This window comes from Phyllobates terribilis, unplaced genomic scaffold (assembly GCF_046119375.1).
Source record: "Phyllobates terribilis strain yellow unplaced genomic scaffold, ASM4611937v1 Scaffold_4__5_contigs__length_816908805, whole genome shotgun sequence".
Lineage (NCBI taxonomy): Eukaryota > Metazoa > Chordata > Amphibia > Anura > Dendrobatidae > Phyllobates > Phyllobates terribilis.
The window spans coordinates 726667400-726684848 of record NW_027362764.1 but is presented as its reverse complement, the minus strand read 5'-3'; positions in this window follow the sequence as shown (position 1 = coordinate 726684848).

Here is a 17449-nt window from a genome sequence, read left to right as displayed (position 1 = left end):
AAATCCAACTTGGAGAATACCTTAGTTCTACAACCTGGCTGAACAAATCAGGAATCAAAGGAAGAGGGTATGCATCATGGATGGTAATTTCATTTAATTCCCAGAAATCTAAACAGGGACGTAGACCGCCATCTTCTTTCTTCACAAAGAAGAACCCTGCCACCACGGGCGAAGATGAGGGTCTGATATGTCCTTTCTCCAGACTTTCCGCAATGAAATCCTTAATGGCTTGTCTCTCAGAGCCAGAAAGATTATACAGTCTGGACTTTGGTAGTTTAGCACCGAGGGTCAGGTTAATAGGACAGTCATAAGCATGATGAGGAGGCAAATCCTGACACCCCCTCTCAGAAAAACGTCCTCAAAACCAGACAGAAAAGCAGGTAATATTTCCATAGAGACAGCAGCAAGAGAAATATCTAAACAGTTCTCATGGCAGTAATCTCCCCAATCAATAATCTCCCCGGTTTGCCAATCCACCAACAGATTATGTTTAACAAGCCAAGAAATACCCCCAAAAAAACAGTGTAGGAAGATTGTCCAGGACATAGCAAGGGATTATTTCACAATGAACTGACCCCACCCTCAGTTTTACATTATGTACAATCTGAGTAAATGCTTTCTGTGCAAGTGGTGCCGAGTCGATGGCAAAGATGGAAATAGGTTTGTCTAAAGTACAGCAAGCAAGACCATGAGTTTTCACAAACTCAGCATCAACTATGCTGATCTCCAGGGAGATGTATGATGCAGAGACACCTCCTGACTACATGGGTTCCTCCACCTCCCCCAGTACTGGTTCACCACCAGACCGCTCCCCCGGCGAAGGTACACAACCCCGAAAAGAAGGCCCCGGAGAAGGTGGTCTCGCCTCTCTATCCTGAAGGCGTCTATCAAGACGTATGGCCAACGATATGGCAGCCTCCAAGTACTGAGGGGTTTCATATACTGCCAAGGCATCTTTCAACCTTTCAGTAAGCCCCTCACAAAATTTACTTCTAAGGGCTGAATCATTCCATTTGGAATCGGTTTCCCATCTATGGAATTCCGAACTGTACGTCTCCACTGACCGATTCCCCTGCTGAAGGCGACGTAGCCTAGACTCAGCCAAAGCGACTCCGTCAGGGTCATCATAGATGAGGGCCAGAGCCCCGAAAAACCCCTCCACAGACTGGAGACAAACCAAGTCCTGTGGTAAAGAAAACTCCCATGACTGAGGATCTCCCTGCAGTAGAGAGATCACAATTCCAACTTGTTGCTCCTCATTTCCGGAGGAGTAACGACGAAGTTTAAAATACAGATTGCAGGCCTCCTTGAATGCAAAAAACTTGTCCCTACCTCCTGAAAACCTGTCCAGGAGGGCAACCTTGGGTTCAGGCTGGACAGACCTACCTGCAGAGACCCCCACATTGGCGACCTGTAGCCACTGATGCTGCTGCTGAATCTCACAGCGGAGGTCATTCACGGAGGTCATTCAAAGGTCCACGCCCAAAAACGCACAGAGAAAAAAAAACAAAGTGTCAGTTTTTGTTTTGTTTTTTCCTTTTCAAAATGAGCTCGGCCGGCAATAATTTCAAGCAAGGTATGGGAAAGACTTAGTGCAACACAAAGGAAAGAGGGAAAGGAAGCCCAGACTCTAGGGAAAGGGGGAGTGGAGACCTCCTAAAAAAGATAGAATATCACGCTATCTCCCCTAATGTCCCTATATTGGTCCTTCACCAGTCGCCGCACGCGTATCTCGCCCTGTCTTTCCCTGGCGTTTGACCCTGGCTAGGGAAGGGAGGGGATGAGCACTAGTCGATCCCCACTGACCACTAAAGACAACAAGGGAGTTTAGACAAGGGGAAATTGCTTAGCTTTAGATGATTCCAGACAAGTGTGCACATGTCCTCTAGCTCCAGAGAGGAAAAAGTACTGCTCTTGCTAAAGCTTTCACAAGGAGTAATGAATATCGCCGGCACCTCCCTCTGGAACACAGCAGGCATTTATATACCCAGGCCAGGGTGTTAATTAGCCAGAGGAAGGTAGCCGCTGGGTCCTATAGAGACAGCCTCTAAGAAGGTGTATGTAATGCCAAACGTAGAGATCTCTTGCAACCAACTGCATGACGACTGTTTGGCACTTCTGACACACCCGTGAAAGCGGGTCAACCTTCATATTTATTAAAAAAATGTCTACTATTGAGGAAGTTTTTCCTTATCATTCTTTATAGAATACCTCCATACAGAATAATGGACCCTACTGTCAAGGGTGTGTCAGATGTAGCAGACAGTCGTTATGCAGCTGGTTCCAGAAGGTCACTTCGTTTGGCATTACAGACACCTTCTTAAATGTCTTACTTTAGCATATAGCAGCTACCTCCCTCCTGCTCTGATTGACACCTGGCCTGGGTGTTTAAATACTTTCAGTTTGCTACAGGGAGGGGCCGCTGATATTCACGTGTTCCCTTGTGAAGGCTTGGAGCTATTGCAGTCTGCTTACTTCCTCTATGGTGCTTGGAGGACGTTTGGTGTAATCTCTCTGAAGTCGGCTCAAGCTAAGTTTCCTCCCCCTGTATTTGCCTCCCTTGTTGTCTTTAGTTTATAGTGGGGACTGACCAGTGCTCATCCCCCCTATCCAGGGCCTATCTCTAGGGATTTACAGGGCTTGGGTTTCCTGTTCGGTGATTGGGGAGGAACCAATATAGGAATGGTAGGGGAGACAAGGTGATATTAGATCAGCCTAGGAGGTCTCCACTCCCCCTTTCCCTAGTGTCTGGGCTCCCTTCCCCTCTTCCCTTCGTGTTGCACTTTGTCTTTCCTACACTGTGCGTGACCTTATCACCAGCCGTGCATATTTAGAAAAAAAAAACTGACACGTGGTTTTATTTGTGTGTTTGTTTTTTTAGGGCGTGTTTTTTTTATTCGTTCTCCTTTGGTTATGGATTCGGTTGCAGAGCTGGCAGAGCAGCTGCATTGTCTGTCTCTGGATCTGACTGACCTCCGCTGTGAGGTTCAGCAGCAGCATCAGCGGCTGCAGGTCGCTAATGTTGGGGTCTCTGCAGGTAGGCCAGTCCAGCTTGAACCCAAGGTTGCCCTTCCGGACAGGTTTTCAGGAGGTAGGGACAAGTTTTTTGTGTTCAAGGAGGCCTACAAACTGTACTTTAAACTTCGTCCTTACTCCTCAGGAAGTGAGGAGCAACGAGTGGGAATTGTGATCTCACTGTTGCAGGGAGAACCTCAATTCTGGGCCTTTTCTTTGCAGGATTACTTTTCAATATTCGGTTTGTCTCCAGTCTGTGGAGGGGTTTTTTGGGGCCCTGGCCCTCATCTATGATGACTCTGACCGAATCGACTTGGCTGAGTCTAGGCTATGTCGACTCCTGCAGGGTAATCGGTCTGTGGAGACGTACAGCTTTGAATTCCGTAGATGGGCAATGGCTACAAAATGGAATGTCTCAGCTCTTAGAAGCCAATTTTGTCAGGGCCTTACTGAAAGGATGAAAGATGCTTTGACAGTGTATGAAGCCCCTGGGCCCTTGGAGGCTGCCATGTCGTTGGCTATACGTGTTGATAGACGCCTTCGGCATAGGTGGGTGAGTCCACCTTCTCCAGTGCCTTCTTGTCGGGGTTATGCCCCTTTGCCGGGAGAGCGGTCTGGCGGTGAACCAGTACTGAGGGAGGTGGAGGAACCCATGCAGTTATGGGGTGCCTCTGCATTGTACATTTCCCCGGAAATTCGCAAAAAAAAAGCCATATTTTTTTTGTGGGAAAAAGAGACATTTTATTGGGGCCGGAAACTCGATTAACCTTTGGTAGTCTGGTGTTGGATAAGCAAATGGGTGCATTTATCGTCAACCAGCAGTTCCCGGTTTGTTCTGACAGCAGAGGTGGTGCTAGAGAGCAAAACCGAGAACATTTCTGTGTTTGTTGACAGTGGAGCTGGAGTCACCATGGTTGATGCTAAGTTTGTGAGAACTCATGGTCTTGGTTGCTGTACTTTAGTCAAGCCTATTCCCATCTTCACCATCGACTCAGCGCCACTTGCAGAGAAAGCTCTAACTAAGATTGTACATAATGTAAAACTGAGAGTGGGGTCGGTTCATTGTGAGATAATCCCTTGCTATGTCCTGGATGGCCTTCCCACCCTAATTGTTTTGGGTCTACCCTGGTTGTTGAAACATAATCCGTTGCTGGATTGGCAAGCCAGGGAGATCATTGAATGGGGAGATTACTGCCATGAGAACAGTTTAGATATTTCCCTTTCTACAGTCTCTACGGAAATCTTACCTGCTTTTCTGACTGGTCTTGAGGATGGTTTTTCTGAGAGGGGGTGTCAGGATTTGCCTCCTCATCGTGCATATGACCTGTTAACCTGACCCCCGGAGCTAAACTACCAAAGTCCAGACTGTATAATCTTTCTGGCCCTGAGAAGCAAGCCAAGGATTTCATTGCGGGAAGTCTGGAGAAGGGACATATCAGACCCTCATCTTCGCCCGTAGCAACAGGGTTCTTCTTTGTGAAGAAAAAAGATGGCGGCATTCGTCCCAGATTTCGTCCTAGATTTCCGGGAATTAAATCAAATTACCATCCAAGATCCATACCCTCTTCCTCTGATTCCAGATTTGTTCAGCCAGATTGTGGGAGCTAAGGTATTCTCCAAGTTGGATTTAAGGGGAGCCTACAATCTGGTTAGAATCAGAAAAGGAGATGAATGGAAAACAGCGTTCAATACCACTGAAGGGCATTTCAGGAGTCTGGTTATGCCTTTTGGTTTAACCAATGCACCTGCAGTGTTCCAGCATTTCATAAATGATATTTTCCACCATTTGGTGGGGATGTTTGTGGTGGTCTATCTGGACGATATTTTGGTTTGCTCACCTGATTTTGAGACACATCGGTGGCATGTTTAACAGGTTCTCCTGATATTAAAGGATAACAAACTATATGTCAAGCTAGAGAAATGTGTTTTCGTCATCCAGGAGGTGCAGTTTTTGGGGTACCTGTTGTCATCTTCAGGTTTTCGGATGGATCCGGAGAAGATCCGTACGGTCTTTGATTGGGACCGTCCTGAGAACCTGAAGGCTCTACAACGTTTTCTGGGCTTTACTATTTTTTACTGGAAATTCATCCATAATTATTCAGTAATTGTGAAACCTCTTACCGACATGACTAGGAAGGAGTCTGATTTTTCCAAATGGTCGGATGCCTCCCTGCAGGCTTTTTCCTCCTTAATGAATTGTTTTGCCACAGCACCAATACTCAGTCAACCGATGTTTCCCAACTCTTTATTGTGGAAGTTGATGAGTCGGAGGTAGGGGTTGGGACTGTGTTGTCTCAGGGTCTATCCCCTGGTAAATTGCGCCCATGCGCTTTCTTTTCTCAGAAATTGTCTTCGGCTGAGAGAAATTATGACATGGGTATATTTTGGCAATCAAATTGCCATTCAAAGAATGGCAACATTGGTTGGAGGGGGCTGTCCATCTTATTACTGTTATTACTGACCATAAGAACCTGTCATATCTTCAATCAGCTAAACGTCTCAACCCTAGGCAAGCTAGATGGTCCCTGTTTTTTACTAGGTTCAATTTTGCTGTCACTTTTCGTCCAGGGGTCAAAAATGTCAAGGCTGATACTTTGTCCCGGAGCTTCCCTGGTGGTGTTGACCATGAGAACCCTGCTCCGATATTACAGAAGAGGGTAGTCATTTTGGCATTGTACTAGAGGGTGAACTGGAGGGTGAGGTGTTGGAGGCTCAGGAGGATGCTCCTGCCTCCTGCCCTTCAGGAAGATTATTTGTACCATCTAATCTGCACTGCAAAGTAATTAAGCAACATCACAACTCTGTGCTTGCTGGTCATCCAGGTGGTAAGGCAACCGTGGACCTCCACTTTCGTAGTTTTTGGTGGCCGGGGTTGCATTGGGATGTGGTTGAACACATATCTGCTTGTAGTATTTACGCGCATTTTAAAGTTTTGCATACCTGTCCGTCAGGTACTTTTCCTCTGCTACCTGTCCCTAGTAGGCCATAGACACACTTGTCCATGGATTTTATTACTGACCTACCAGTTTCTGCAGGCAAAATGGTGGTTTTGGTGGTTGCAGATAGATTCAGTAAAATGGTTCACTTCGTCATATTACTGGCACTTCCAAATGCCAAGACTCTTGCTCAGGTGTTTATAAATGAGATCGTGAAGCTTCACGGGGTTCCCTCCAGTGTGATGTCAGATCGGGGGACTAAATTTGTTTCCAAGTTCTGGAAAGCATTCTTTTCTTGACTTGGGGTGCAGCTGTCTTTTTCTTCTGCCTTCCATCCTCAGTTGAATGGACAGGCCAAACGCGTCAATCAGCATTTGGAGACCTACCTCATGTGTTTTATCTCCGAAAATCAGGAGGATTGGGCATCCTACTTACCACTGGCAGAATTTGCCATTAATAATCATCCTCAAGAATCCACTGGCGGGTCACTGTTCTTTGGTGCATACGATTACAATCCACAGTTTGGTACCTTTAGTAGGGGAGGAGCTTCTGGAGTCCCTGAGGAGGAACGTTTTGCTTCGTCGCTCTCCTCAGTGTGGCGGGGGGTTCTGAGTAATTTGAAGATCATGGGAGACAGATACAAACTTATGACTGACAGAAAACGCTTGCCAGGTCCGGACCTGAATGTGAATGACTTTGTGTGGCTGTCTACCAGGAATATCAAGTTGAAAGTTCTTTCTTGGAAGCTGGGACCTAGGTTTACTGGTCCCTATGAAATAACTGCCGTCATTAACCCAGCAGCATTTCGTCTTGAGCTACCTCAGGCCCTTAAGGTCCACAATGTCTTTCACAGGTCTCTACTCAAGAAATATGTGGAACTTCTTGAGTCTTCACCTCTACCGCCACCCCCAATAATAGTTGATGGTAATCTGGAGTTTCAGATCTCGAGGACTGTAGATTCTCTTCTGCATCGTCGTTCCCTATAATACTTAGTGCATTGGAAGGGTTATGGTCCTGAGGAGATGTGGGTTTCAGCATCAGAGGTGAATGTTCCCAGGCTGGTTCGTTCATTCCACACCTCTTATCCTGAGAAACCTGGTCCTGAGTGCCCCTCATAGAAGGGGAGGGGGTACTATCACAGGTGTGTCAGATGTAGCAGACAGTCGTTCTGCAGCTGGTTGCAGAAGGTCACTTCGTTTGGCATTACAGACGCTTCTTAAATCTGTCTTTCCTTAGGACCCAGCGGCTACCTCCCTCCTGCTCTGATTGACACCCTGGCCTGGGTGTTTAAATACTTTCATTTTGCTGCAAGGAGGGGCCGGTGATATTCACATGTTCCCTTGTGAAGGCTTGGAACAATTGCAGTCTGCTAACTTCCTCTTTGGTTCTTGGAGAACGTTTGGTGTAATCTCTCTGAAGTCGGCTCAGTTTCTTCTCCCTGTGTTTGTCTCCCTTTTTGTTTTTAGTTTATAGTGGGGGCTGACCAGTGCTCATCCCCCCTTCCCTATCCAGGGCCTATCTCTAGGGATTTACGGGGCTTAGGTTTCCTGTTCATCGATTGGTGAGGAACCAATATAGGGATGGTAGGGGAGAAAGGGTGATATTAGATCAGCCTAGGAGGTCTCCACTCCCCTTTCTCTAGGGTCTGGGCTCCCTTCTCCTCTTCCCTTCGTGTTGTAATTTGTCTTTCCTACACTGTGCGTGACACCTACATAGTCCTCCATACAGAATAATGGGCCCCACATAGTCCTCCATACAGAATAATGAGCCCCACATATTGCTCCATACATAATAATGGGCCTCACATAGTCCTCCATACAGAATAATGGGTCCTACATAGTCCTCCATACAGAATAATGGGCCCTACATAGTCTTCCATGCAGAATAATGGGACCCACATAGTTCTCCCTACAGAATAATGGGTCCTAGATAGACCTCCGTGCAGTATAATGGCTCCAAATAGTTCTCTATACAATATATAGGTAATGGTAAAGTGAAATGCCGGGTGGGGGTGGGGGGGGAGCTTGAGGGGGCAGTGCCAGCGTTGCGGGTCTAATATAATCACCCTGAGGGCCAAATTTGACCTGTGTGACCTAAACCTACCTGAATCCCACATACCAATCTTCTCAATTATAGCAGCATCTAAACTCAGCCTCGCAACCTCATCTTGGAATTGGAGGAGAATTTCAGTGACTGCATACCAATGTCTTGTAAGCATTTTTAAAGAACCAAATTAATCTGAAATTTAGACAATGAAACCCCATTAAAATGAATTTAAAAGCAGCCTGTAATTGTACATCTAACTCGAAGATAGCTTTCAATTGTTATAACAGGACAGACCGGAGAGTCTACCATTCTAGCCAATCTCAACCACACGCCTTTACTAATTTGATCTGTTTTGGACCTTATGAATATCTGCACAGTTTCACAGTTAAAAAATTTAACGACAGACTTTAATGAATTCTTAAACAAACCATACTCATAAGGAAAAAAATACATCTAGATTTGTAACATGTCAACTAACTCTATCAATTAACCAAATGTAATGGATCATCTTTCATCACAAGTACTCCTCAGTTTAGAAAAACTTTCGAAAATTGCCTAGCTTAAAAATAATTGTTTAACGGCAGCAACCCACCCAACTTTGAAATGAAAGAAACCCCTGCCACTGTTTAATGTGCTGCTGATGGGCTTAAACCAATGTCCACTAAATTACATATATATTACACTGGAAGGAAAAAACTACCTCTAAATTACAGTTAAGATCTTCTATCTACAATCCCACACAAAAAGCCCACCACATACTCCAAGACAAAGAGCAACTTTCCAAAGTCTTGGGAGCGAGAGAATTCTTAATCTGTTTGCTAACTAGTCCCAGAATAAATTCCAGAGATGAGCTGGACAAGGAACCCCTTCTCGTTCTGTGTGAGGTGCCAGTTCGGGCCACTATGCGCGAGAGAGATAATTCACTAAATCGCTATTTTTGCTTTTAGCCATACATTCATCTTTAAACAAGATAAAACTAAATATGTCACCATTTTACAACTACTTTACAATTGTATAACTTTTTCATTAAGAAAAATAAGAATAACATAAGAATGACATAACTGAACAGGAGTGACCAAGGTTAGTAAGGGAATGGGTGGACTACAACAACAAAACAAGTTCTAAACTTTGGGTTATTCAGTTTGGAATGCAAAGGCTTAGGGGTGATCTTATTACAATGTAAAATATATGACAGGAGAGAGATATTTCTAATGATCTTTTTACACTTGAGCCTGCGACAGGGACAAGAGAGCATCCTCTACGTCTTGAGGAAAGAAGGTTTATTCATAATCACAGACGGGGATTCTTTACTGTAAGAGCAGTGAGACTATGGAACTCTCTGCCACATGATGTTGTAATGAGTGATTCACTACTAAAATTTAAGAAGGGCCTGGATACCTTTCTTGAAAAGTATAATATTACAGGTTATGGGCACTAGATTCTGTGATGGGACGTTGATCCAGTAAACTAGTCAGATTGCAGTATGTGGAGTCGGGAAGGAATTTTTCCCCTAATATGGAGCTAATAGTGTCTGCCCCATGGGGGTTTTTACTTCCTCTGGATCAACATGTTAGGTTATAGGTTGAATTCGTTAGACTTATGTCTACGTTGAACCTTATAAAACTATGAAACTTGATGAAAGGCAAATAAATTGCAAATAAACCTCATTTACTATCTTTATGAACTAGAATTTGCTTATTCTTAAAAGCTTTACCCCAAGTTACCAAAGAAAGTACAATTAAGAAAATCTCCAATAGAAATAAATTCTCAGTCAAACCATTTTGCTCTAATTTTCATTCCAGGGTTCTGATGACCATAGACCATCCCTGAATGCGGCAAAGCCAAAAGCTCCTGATGCATCTGTAAAAAGAAACCCAAGCCACTCCATCCACAAACCGCTCCTCCCATAAACTGCGTCCCAGGTATTTGTGAGGCTGTTAGTTCGATTCCGGTGATCCGCAGACAATCTGGGCATTACAATCGATATATGGATCTTGAAAAAAGCCCATCTGAACCCAGCCAAACACTGAGATCCTCTTTCAATTACTTAGTTAATCAAATATTAGAATACGTCAAATTTTAGACCATCAGCAGCGAAAAAAAAACTACCAGAATAAAATTCTGCCTACTGAAATCATTCTAGAAGCAAACGCTAATAATCCCAATAATGATTCCATATCCTTCAAAGTTATTTTCTTAAGCATTAACATCTTCTTATTCAAAACCAACATCTTCAATAGTTTAATTTCCAGAAGTCTAAATTCCATTTACTCTTTATCAATCAATAAGCCTAAAAGCTCTAATCTACAACTTGGTAACACAGTGTTATCACTTGAAAAAAAGAATATTTATATTCCTACAAACATTAACAAATGCTTCCAATAAGTGAAAATAAAAACACTGGAATCAGCCCGGCCAATATGAAAAAAAATTAATCTAAATAATGAATAATACCACCCTCTCCAAAATTCCTAAACATTACACTATGAATGATGCAAATGCGTCAAAATAAAAGCAAGAAAGTGATATTTCTTTGGACAAGCACCTATACAAATTATTATACTGAAATCCCAAAGAGTTAAATCCCTCTGGATTTAAAGGTAATAAATTAAATTCTGATTTGACATCTGCCTTTTTGGTGTACGATGAAAGGCACGTCCCCCATAAACGTTGCGTCACTTGAGACAGGAATTGGGAGAGACCCAGCACATCAATATATGTTGTTACCACTGGTTGTATGATGCTAAATGATGTAAGAGAGGATCATCAAGACTGCGAAATGTAAGTTGGCTTGTTTCTTCAAAACTTGTGTAATAATTAATGACATCCTGCATATGTTGGAGTAATTAATCAACCAAGTTTGTGATAGTTTAGAGTCAGGTATTGGGATACTCACATGGGGGCCAATTTATTAAGGTGTGTACATCAGAATTCTGGTGTAAGACACTTTAACAAGTCACAATATTTTTGCGCAACTCAGAATATTGCAACTTTTGACCATTTACTGCCCGTACAAGTTAGCTACGCCAATATGGACTGGATGGTATGTGACTAAGCCTGCCCATCAAATTCATGAAAAGTTACACCACTTTTGTGGTATAACTTACTCTAGAGATGTACTCCAGTCAATGAGTTCAGTTAAAAGATGCACAAGAGATGCCAGTTAGGTGCATCATACTCCAACAAGACTGTTCATTAAGACTACCATGCACAACACCAGTCTTAATGAATTTGGCCCATGGTATTTCTAAGTGGTTTAGAACTATTCACTTGTTGACATCAGCTTTTTCCATTAACCATTTGCCATTGTCCCAATGCATCATCAAGAAAAGAATAGTTAACTGATGACAACTCTTTATCCACTTGGTCATTTAATAACTATTTCTGAGGGAATGATAAATAATGGATTATACAAAACGCACCTGTATTTTGGGGACAATGCCTAATGGTGACAACCTAAAATTTCTGAATGGGAGGGGAACTAAAAACGTGCAATCTTACATTCAGACAATTCTTTCTGTAATTTCACACCAACTATTTAAAAAATGTGTGACTCAGATGGCAAACTATCTATCCAACAATACCTACCCTTTCAAATATGGGAATGAAAAAATTCTAATACATTTTTAAAGTTGTTAAACAGTAGCTCTGCCTTTGATCATCACTGGAGATTGTGCTCTTTTGAACCAATTGTCTAGAGACATTTGAGGATTGTTTTCTGAAAAAGCGAAGTAAGGGATGTGGGCCACCACAAAAAGATCATTTGTGGTGATAATGACAGTTATTAAGTCACTTACATTGACTCTCCTTATATACAAAGCATATACCTTTCCTTATGTTGTTTTGAGAAGAAGAAGCTTACTTCAGAACATACCCAGACCACTGAGACACCATAAGACTTAGCCAAAGTCCTACAACTTTAGACCCCCATTTCATGTTGGTGTGAATCACCATTTTTTGTCTTAAGATTTCATCATATTGAAACCATGTGTGGCCTCTGAAAATACAGAATGCCTCCAAAGTAGCATCAATGTAGTGGAATAAACCTGAGCACAACTGAGGATATTTGTCTCATAAAACTGGCGCATGTATGCACATGCTTCGGTTACAGCAAAAGCTTTCTCCAATGTTGGCTGTGAACTTACACTAAGGTCCACCATAGGGGTGGATATAGCACTGTCAGTCCAAACTGACACAGGGGAGTTTTGACTAGACGCTTTGCCATCTGCCCAGTGAGAAACCATTTTAATAAAATCATTAAATAAAACCAATTAAAACATAATTATTATCTTCCTACATGATCTCACAAATATCTTGCCCCTGCTGGTGATGCACCGATGGGAGACTGCTCCTTACCACAGTGGACATCTGGGGAACGAGGCTTGTGGAAGAGTGTCTACAACCAGCTCTACGACTATTCCACTTCCTGGTTGGCGGTGAATAAGCGATGCTGGGTCTCTTCTGTCTTCTGGCTTCTTTTTAAAATCACTCCTCTGGAAGTGAAGCAGCCCCTGGTGCTGTTATGATATCCCCTTCAGAAACAGCTTTCTCCTGTAGGCCCGCATGCTTGTTCTCTTCCTCTTCAGCCACTAGAGCATCAGATAGGCACCTTCAGAACTACTATCCCAACACAGATCTCTTTAATCTAATTGCTCAATTGATCCTCCATCTCTCAGTTCCAGCTGCCGCTGAACTAGGAATGCATGACCCGCACGTCAAAGCCATTCCAGGGATAGCTTGCTCTGGTGCTCCTGAAGATGTCCACTTGACCTTGCCGCTTCTTCACTCCATGTAACAGCTTGTCTCGGTGCTCTTTCCCTCAAGGTGTCAGCTTGAATTCGGCATACCGCTCTTGAGGACAACATGACCACGACGCTTCAGGGATCGACTTGACAGTAATATTCTTCTTTTTCATTCTCCATATGTTGGCAGAAGACTGGCAGAAAAAAACAGCTATTTTTATCTTTAGCTCTCTGGAGAAAACCAATCCATTTTAAAAGAAGAAGGCGCCACCAGGGAGCAACAGATTTGACCTGCACATGCCATTGGACATCACTGACCTGGATTTCACTGAGTTAAGCTGAGCCTAGCAAAACAAAACACAACATGAGGGGGTTGCCGAACGTAACAACCTCAGAAAATGTACATAACTCCAAAGGCTGTAAAACATCATGGGGGCACTACGCCATCGTTATGTCTCCTTGCTCCTTGAATTCTGTCTGATGGGATTAAAGTTAGAATTTGCTGAAACTAAACCATATTTCTGATCACTTTGCGGCTAATCATAGTCCATGATCAAAGAGCTAGAGGCTATTCTAGAAGTGGCATTTATTACCTGAAAACAAAATTATTGGGCATTAATATTCCAAATGCCCAATCCTTCTTTCCTCCAATATTATCTATCAGGAGAGAGTCGAGAAGCCCTCATACAAACCAGATTTTCGACTGGTTTAGCCATCTTTAATGTCTATGTGGTTCTTTACTGATATCAACATCAGTTAAATGTTGCAAAGTATTTAGCGAGATAAACTCAAATGAACAATTTTATTTATGCTGCTCTCACCAGCACCCAGTCTGGTCCTCCATGGAAGCTAGTCTTCACTTTTGTGCATGGCATATTTTCCATAGCATCCAAGGCATCTGTTGTGGTAACTAGACCCTGCAAGATCATGACTACACAGCACAATGCACATCACCTAGTGACTAGGCCTCACTCAACATCATGACATTGTGGGGCCTACTAAGATCAAGAGGTGCCCTGGCTTCCAGACCAAAAAATATCAGGTACAGAAGTGAATGCTGGTTGCCTTGGAGGACCAGATTGGATGCCAGAGCAGTATCATAGAATTGCTCAACTTTTAAGCTACCTGTAAATTTTTGCACAGCATTATGGCACAAAGCAAGCCAATCTGGTAAAATTAGACACTGGGTCATGTTTACTAAAATTATCTACATTTTTACAGTTACTCCTCCCATAAGGTTTAAACCGGGATCCTCCACTTCCCACTGCTGTTGGGATTTGGAAGGTAATCTAAAAGTTAAACCAGCCACAAAGGTACCAGCAGGAAGAGTGGAGCTACCATCACCAGCCACAAAGGTACCAGAAGGAAGAGTGGCGCTACCATCAGAGTGATACGATGTGTTGTGAAACAATTTTATTGGGAAATAAAAACAATAAGCTTTAGTGTAAGCTTTTGCACCTTAATCAGGTTTGCCTTTCGCATAGTTTAAAATTGGATTTGTTTTTTACATATAGTTATACATACGTTTAATAATAGGTTTGCATGAAAAACAAGGCCCCTTTTTTTCCCAGAAACCGTGCCACTCTTTCACATGAAGAGGACCTTTGAGCTCACATCAATAAATCACACCAAGGCAATATGAGTGCTCAGTACTGAGCTCTCACAAAGACTGTTGTGATTGAGGTGAGCGCCAATGTCCTATGCTAGAGCAAATACTATCACAAAAAGGCAAAGAGGAGTAATTTCATAAGTGTGGAGTAGCCCCAGCCAGTGCCATCAGCAGAGAATATTCACTTATTATCTTCCCTGAGAAGATATTCCCTGTTGATGACTCCATACTTATGACATTACTCGTCTCTGTCTTTTCCTTTCTTTTATGTAGCAATGATATGTGTTATAGGAGAGGCCATTGGAGCTCGCCTCAATAAATCACAGCAGTGCAGTACAAGAACTCTGTAGCTGGACACAGCAAAATTATTTTAAAACACATCCAATTGGTAAAATACTTAATTTTACATCATCTCTCAATTAAACAGCACTTTAATTATGGGATAACCCCTGTGTATAGATGAATGTGAGCTGTAATACCAGATGTAGCCCATTGACAAGGGTAGCGCTGTTTCTGGAAATAAGCAAGAATATTCTAATGACACACAACCCACTTTCAGTATACTGACCTCAAGAGATGTAACTAACACAACTAAAACAGTAATGGACTTACCATGCGTTTCCTTGATTGTGTCTTTTCAAAAGGTCCAATTATGTATTGTACTTGTTTTGTTTAAAGAATACAATATCCCATATAGAGTACAAAGCAATTGGGTTGCTAAGACACCTCTATCTGCAAGAATAGAGTAATAGAGTAAAAGATAAATGTAACCAATAGGTGCTTGACCGGAACAAACACAACAAATAGGGGCATACTTAATGCTATGCATACCAAAGAAAATAAACTCCAGTGTATGAAGTGACCTTCTGAAATGTATTACATACAATGCTCAGCATAAATGAGTACACCCCAACAGATTTGTCCAAAAACCTTTTAGTTTCGTTTTAGAATCAATATTTTCTATGGGATACCATACTACAAAATACTCCTACAAATTCATTGAAAAAAAAGATTTGTTATTTTGCAAACCCAAAAATAATTTTGCTAACAAATTCATTCAAGATCATGTTGCAAAAGTACACCCTAATGAAACTCTTAGGAGAAAAGCTATTGTTTAGGCTACTGGAAGACAAAATAGGAGCGAGTGCTCCATGGGGAAGTCCTGGTGATACGAAAGAGCGAAGAGTAGATGGAATGTGCTCACCTGTTGGAGTTGTGCAGGTCAGACACAACTCTGGTGAGAGAAGCAGTGATGTGATATTCCTCATATAGACTGCTACTTTCACCTGCTGAAGCCGACATAACGGCTCATTAAAACAAATGCAAGTCATAAAATAAGGAAAAAACATTGTGGTGGGCGCTATCCCAATGATTAAAAGACAGCAACACCTTTCAAAATAGATCTAATCTTTTCCTAAGCCTAGCCCGAGGAACAAATCAGATCACTTTTGAAACATGTTGCTGTCTTTTAATAAATGTGATTTTTTTACACCTTCTCACTCTCGTCTTGATCATTACAGCGCCCACCACAAAGTTTTTTTCTTATTCTTTGACTTGCAAAATTTTAGACTACAAATTTCTACTTAACAAGAATTCATATATAGTAACTGACCCAACCTGGCAGGAGGACATGCAGAGCGAGGACAGCAGCACACATGAGGAGGGAGGCAGAGCACCCCAACAGTCACGAAGAAGCAGTGTGGTGGCCGCAGACAGAGCGCAGGCAACCGTTCCCCGTAACACCAACACGAAGGAAGTTGCCAGTACAACTGTTAGGTCTTCCCGAGTCTGGTTGCTTTTTAAAGAATCTGCCAATAACCCCAAAAAGGCCATTTGCACCACCTGCCAGGCCAGCATCAGCAGGGGTGGCAAAACGACCAGCCTGACCACCACCAGCATGATCAGGCACATGGCAGCAAAGCACCTGATTTTGTGGGCCGAACCCCAGGGTGCAGGAACAGTGCCTGCGGGTGACACCATTGCTTCTTCCGTTGTTGTGCATGCAAGCCAATCCCCTGTCCATGCTGCATGCAAAGATGCCTCCTGCCCTGCGCCTGTCGTTGCACACTCTCAAGTAGCAGCATCAGGAGGCACGTCCATGTCCTTGTCCCAGCGCAGCATTCAGTTGTCCATACCCCAGTCCTTGGAACGCAAGCGCAAATATGCGGCCAACGCCCCACAGGCCACACTACTAAATTCTCACATTTCACGACTGCTTGCGCTCGAAATGTTGCCTTTTAGGCTCGTGGAGACGGAAGCATTCCGCAACCTGACAGCGGCGGCCATCCCTCGGTACTCAGTCCCCAGCCGCCACTATTTCTCCTGGTGTACCGTCCCCGCAATACACAAGCACGTGTCCCAAAACATTAGCCGTGCCCTCAACAACGCAGTTACCGGGAAAGTCCACCTAACCACGGACACGTGGACAAGTGCTTGTGGGCAGGGACGGTACATCTCACTGACGGCACACTGGGTTAACAAAGTGGAAGCCAGGACACAGTCGGACCTTGGGACAGAACACGTCCTCCCGACTTCAAGGATTGCGGGCCCTAGGTCAATCAGGGTTGCCCCCACAGTCTACAGCTCCTGCATCTCAACCTCCTCAGCCTCCTCCTCCATCTCTGAAATGACCACATCAGTCACAAGCTGGAAGCACTGCAAGCACTGCAGCACTGCCTCGGCCAAGCGGCAACAGGCTGTTCTGAAGCTAATATGCTTAGGTGACAAACCACACAATGCTGAAAAGTTGTGCACAGCTCTGAAAGAGCAGGCAGATCTGTGGCTCACACCGCTGAACCTACAGCCAGGCATGGTCGTGTGTGACAATGGCCGGAACCGGGTGGCGGGTCTGAGGCGAGGCAAGATCACACACGTACCATGCCTGGCCCATGTGCTTAACCTCGTGGTTCAGCAGTTTCTCAAATCCTACCCGGATCTGCTGGATCTGCTTGTTAAAGTACGCCGCCTGTGTGCCCATTTTAGAAAGTCAGCTACAGCTTCCGCCGCCCTTGCTGTATTTCAGCAGCGTTTGCTTCTTCCGCTTCATAGACTGGTGTGTGATGTCCCCATGCGTTGGAACTCTACACTGCAGATGATGGGAA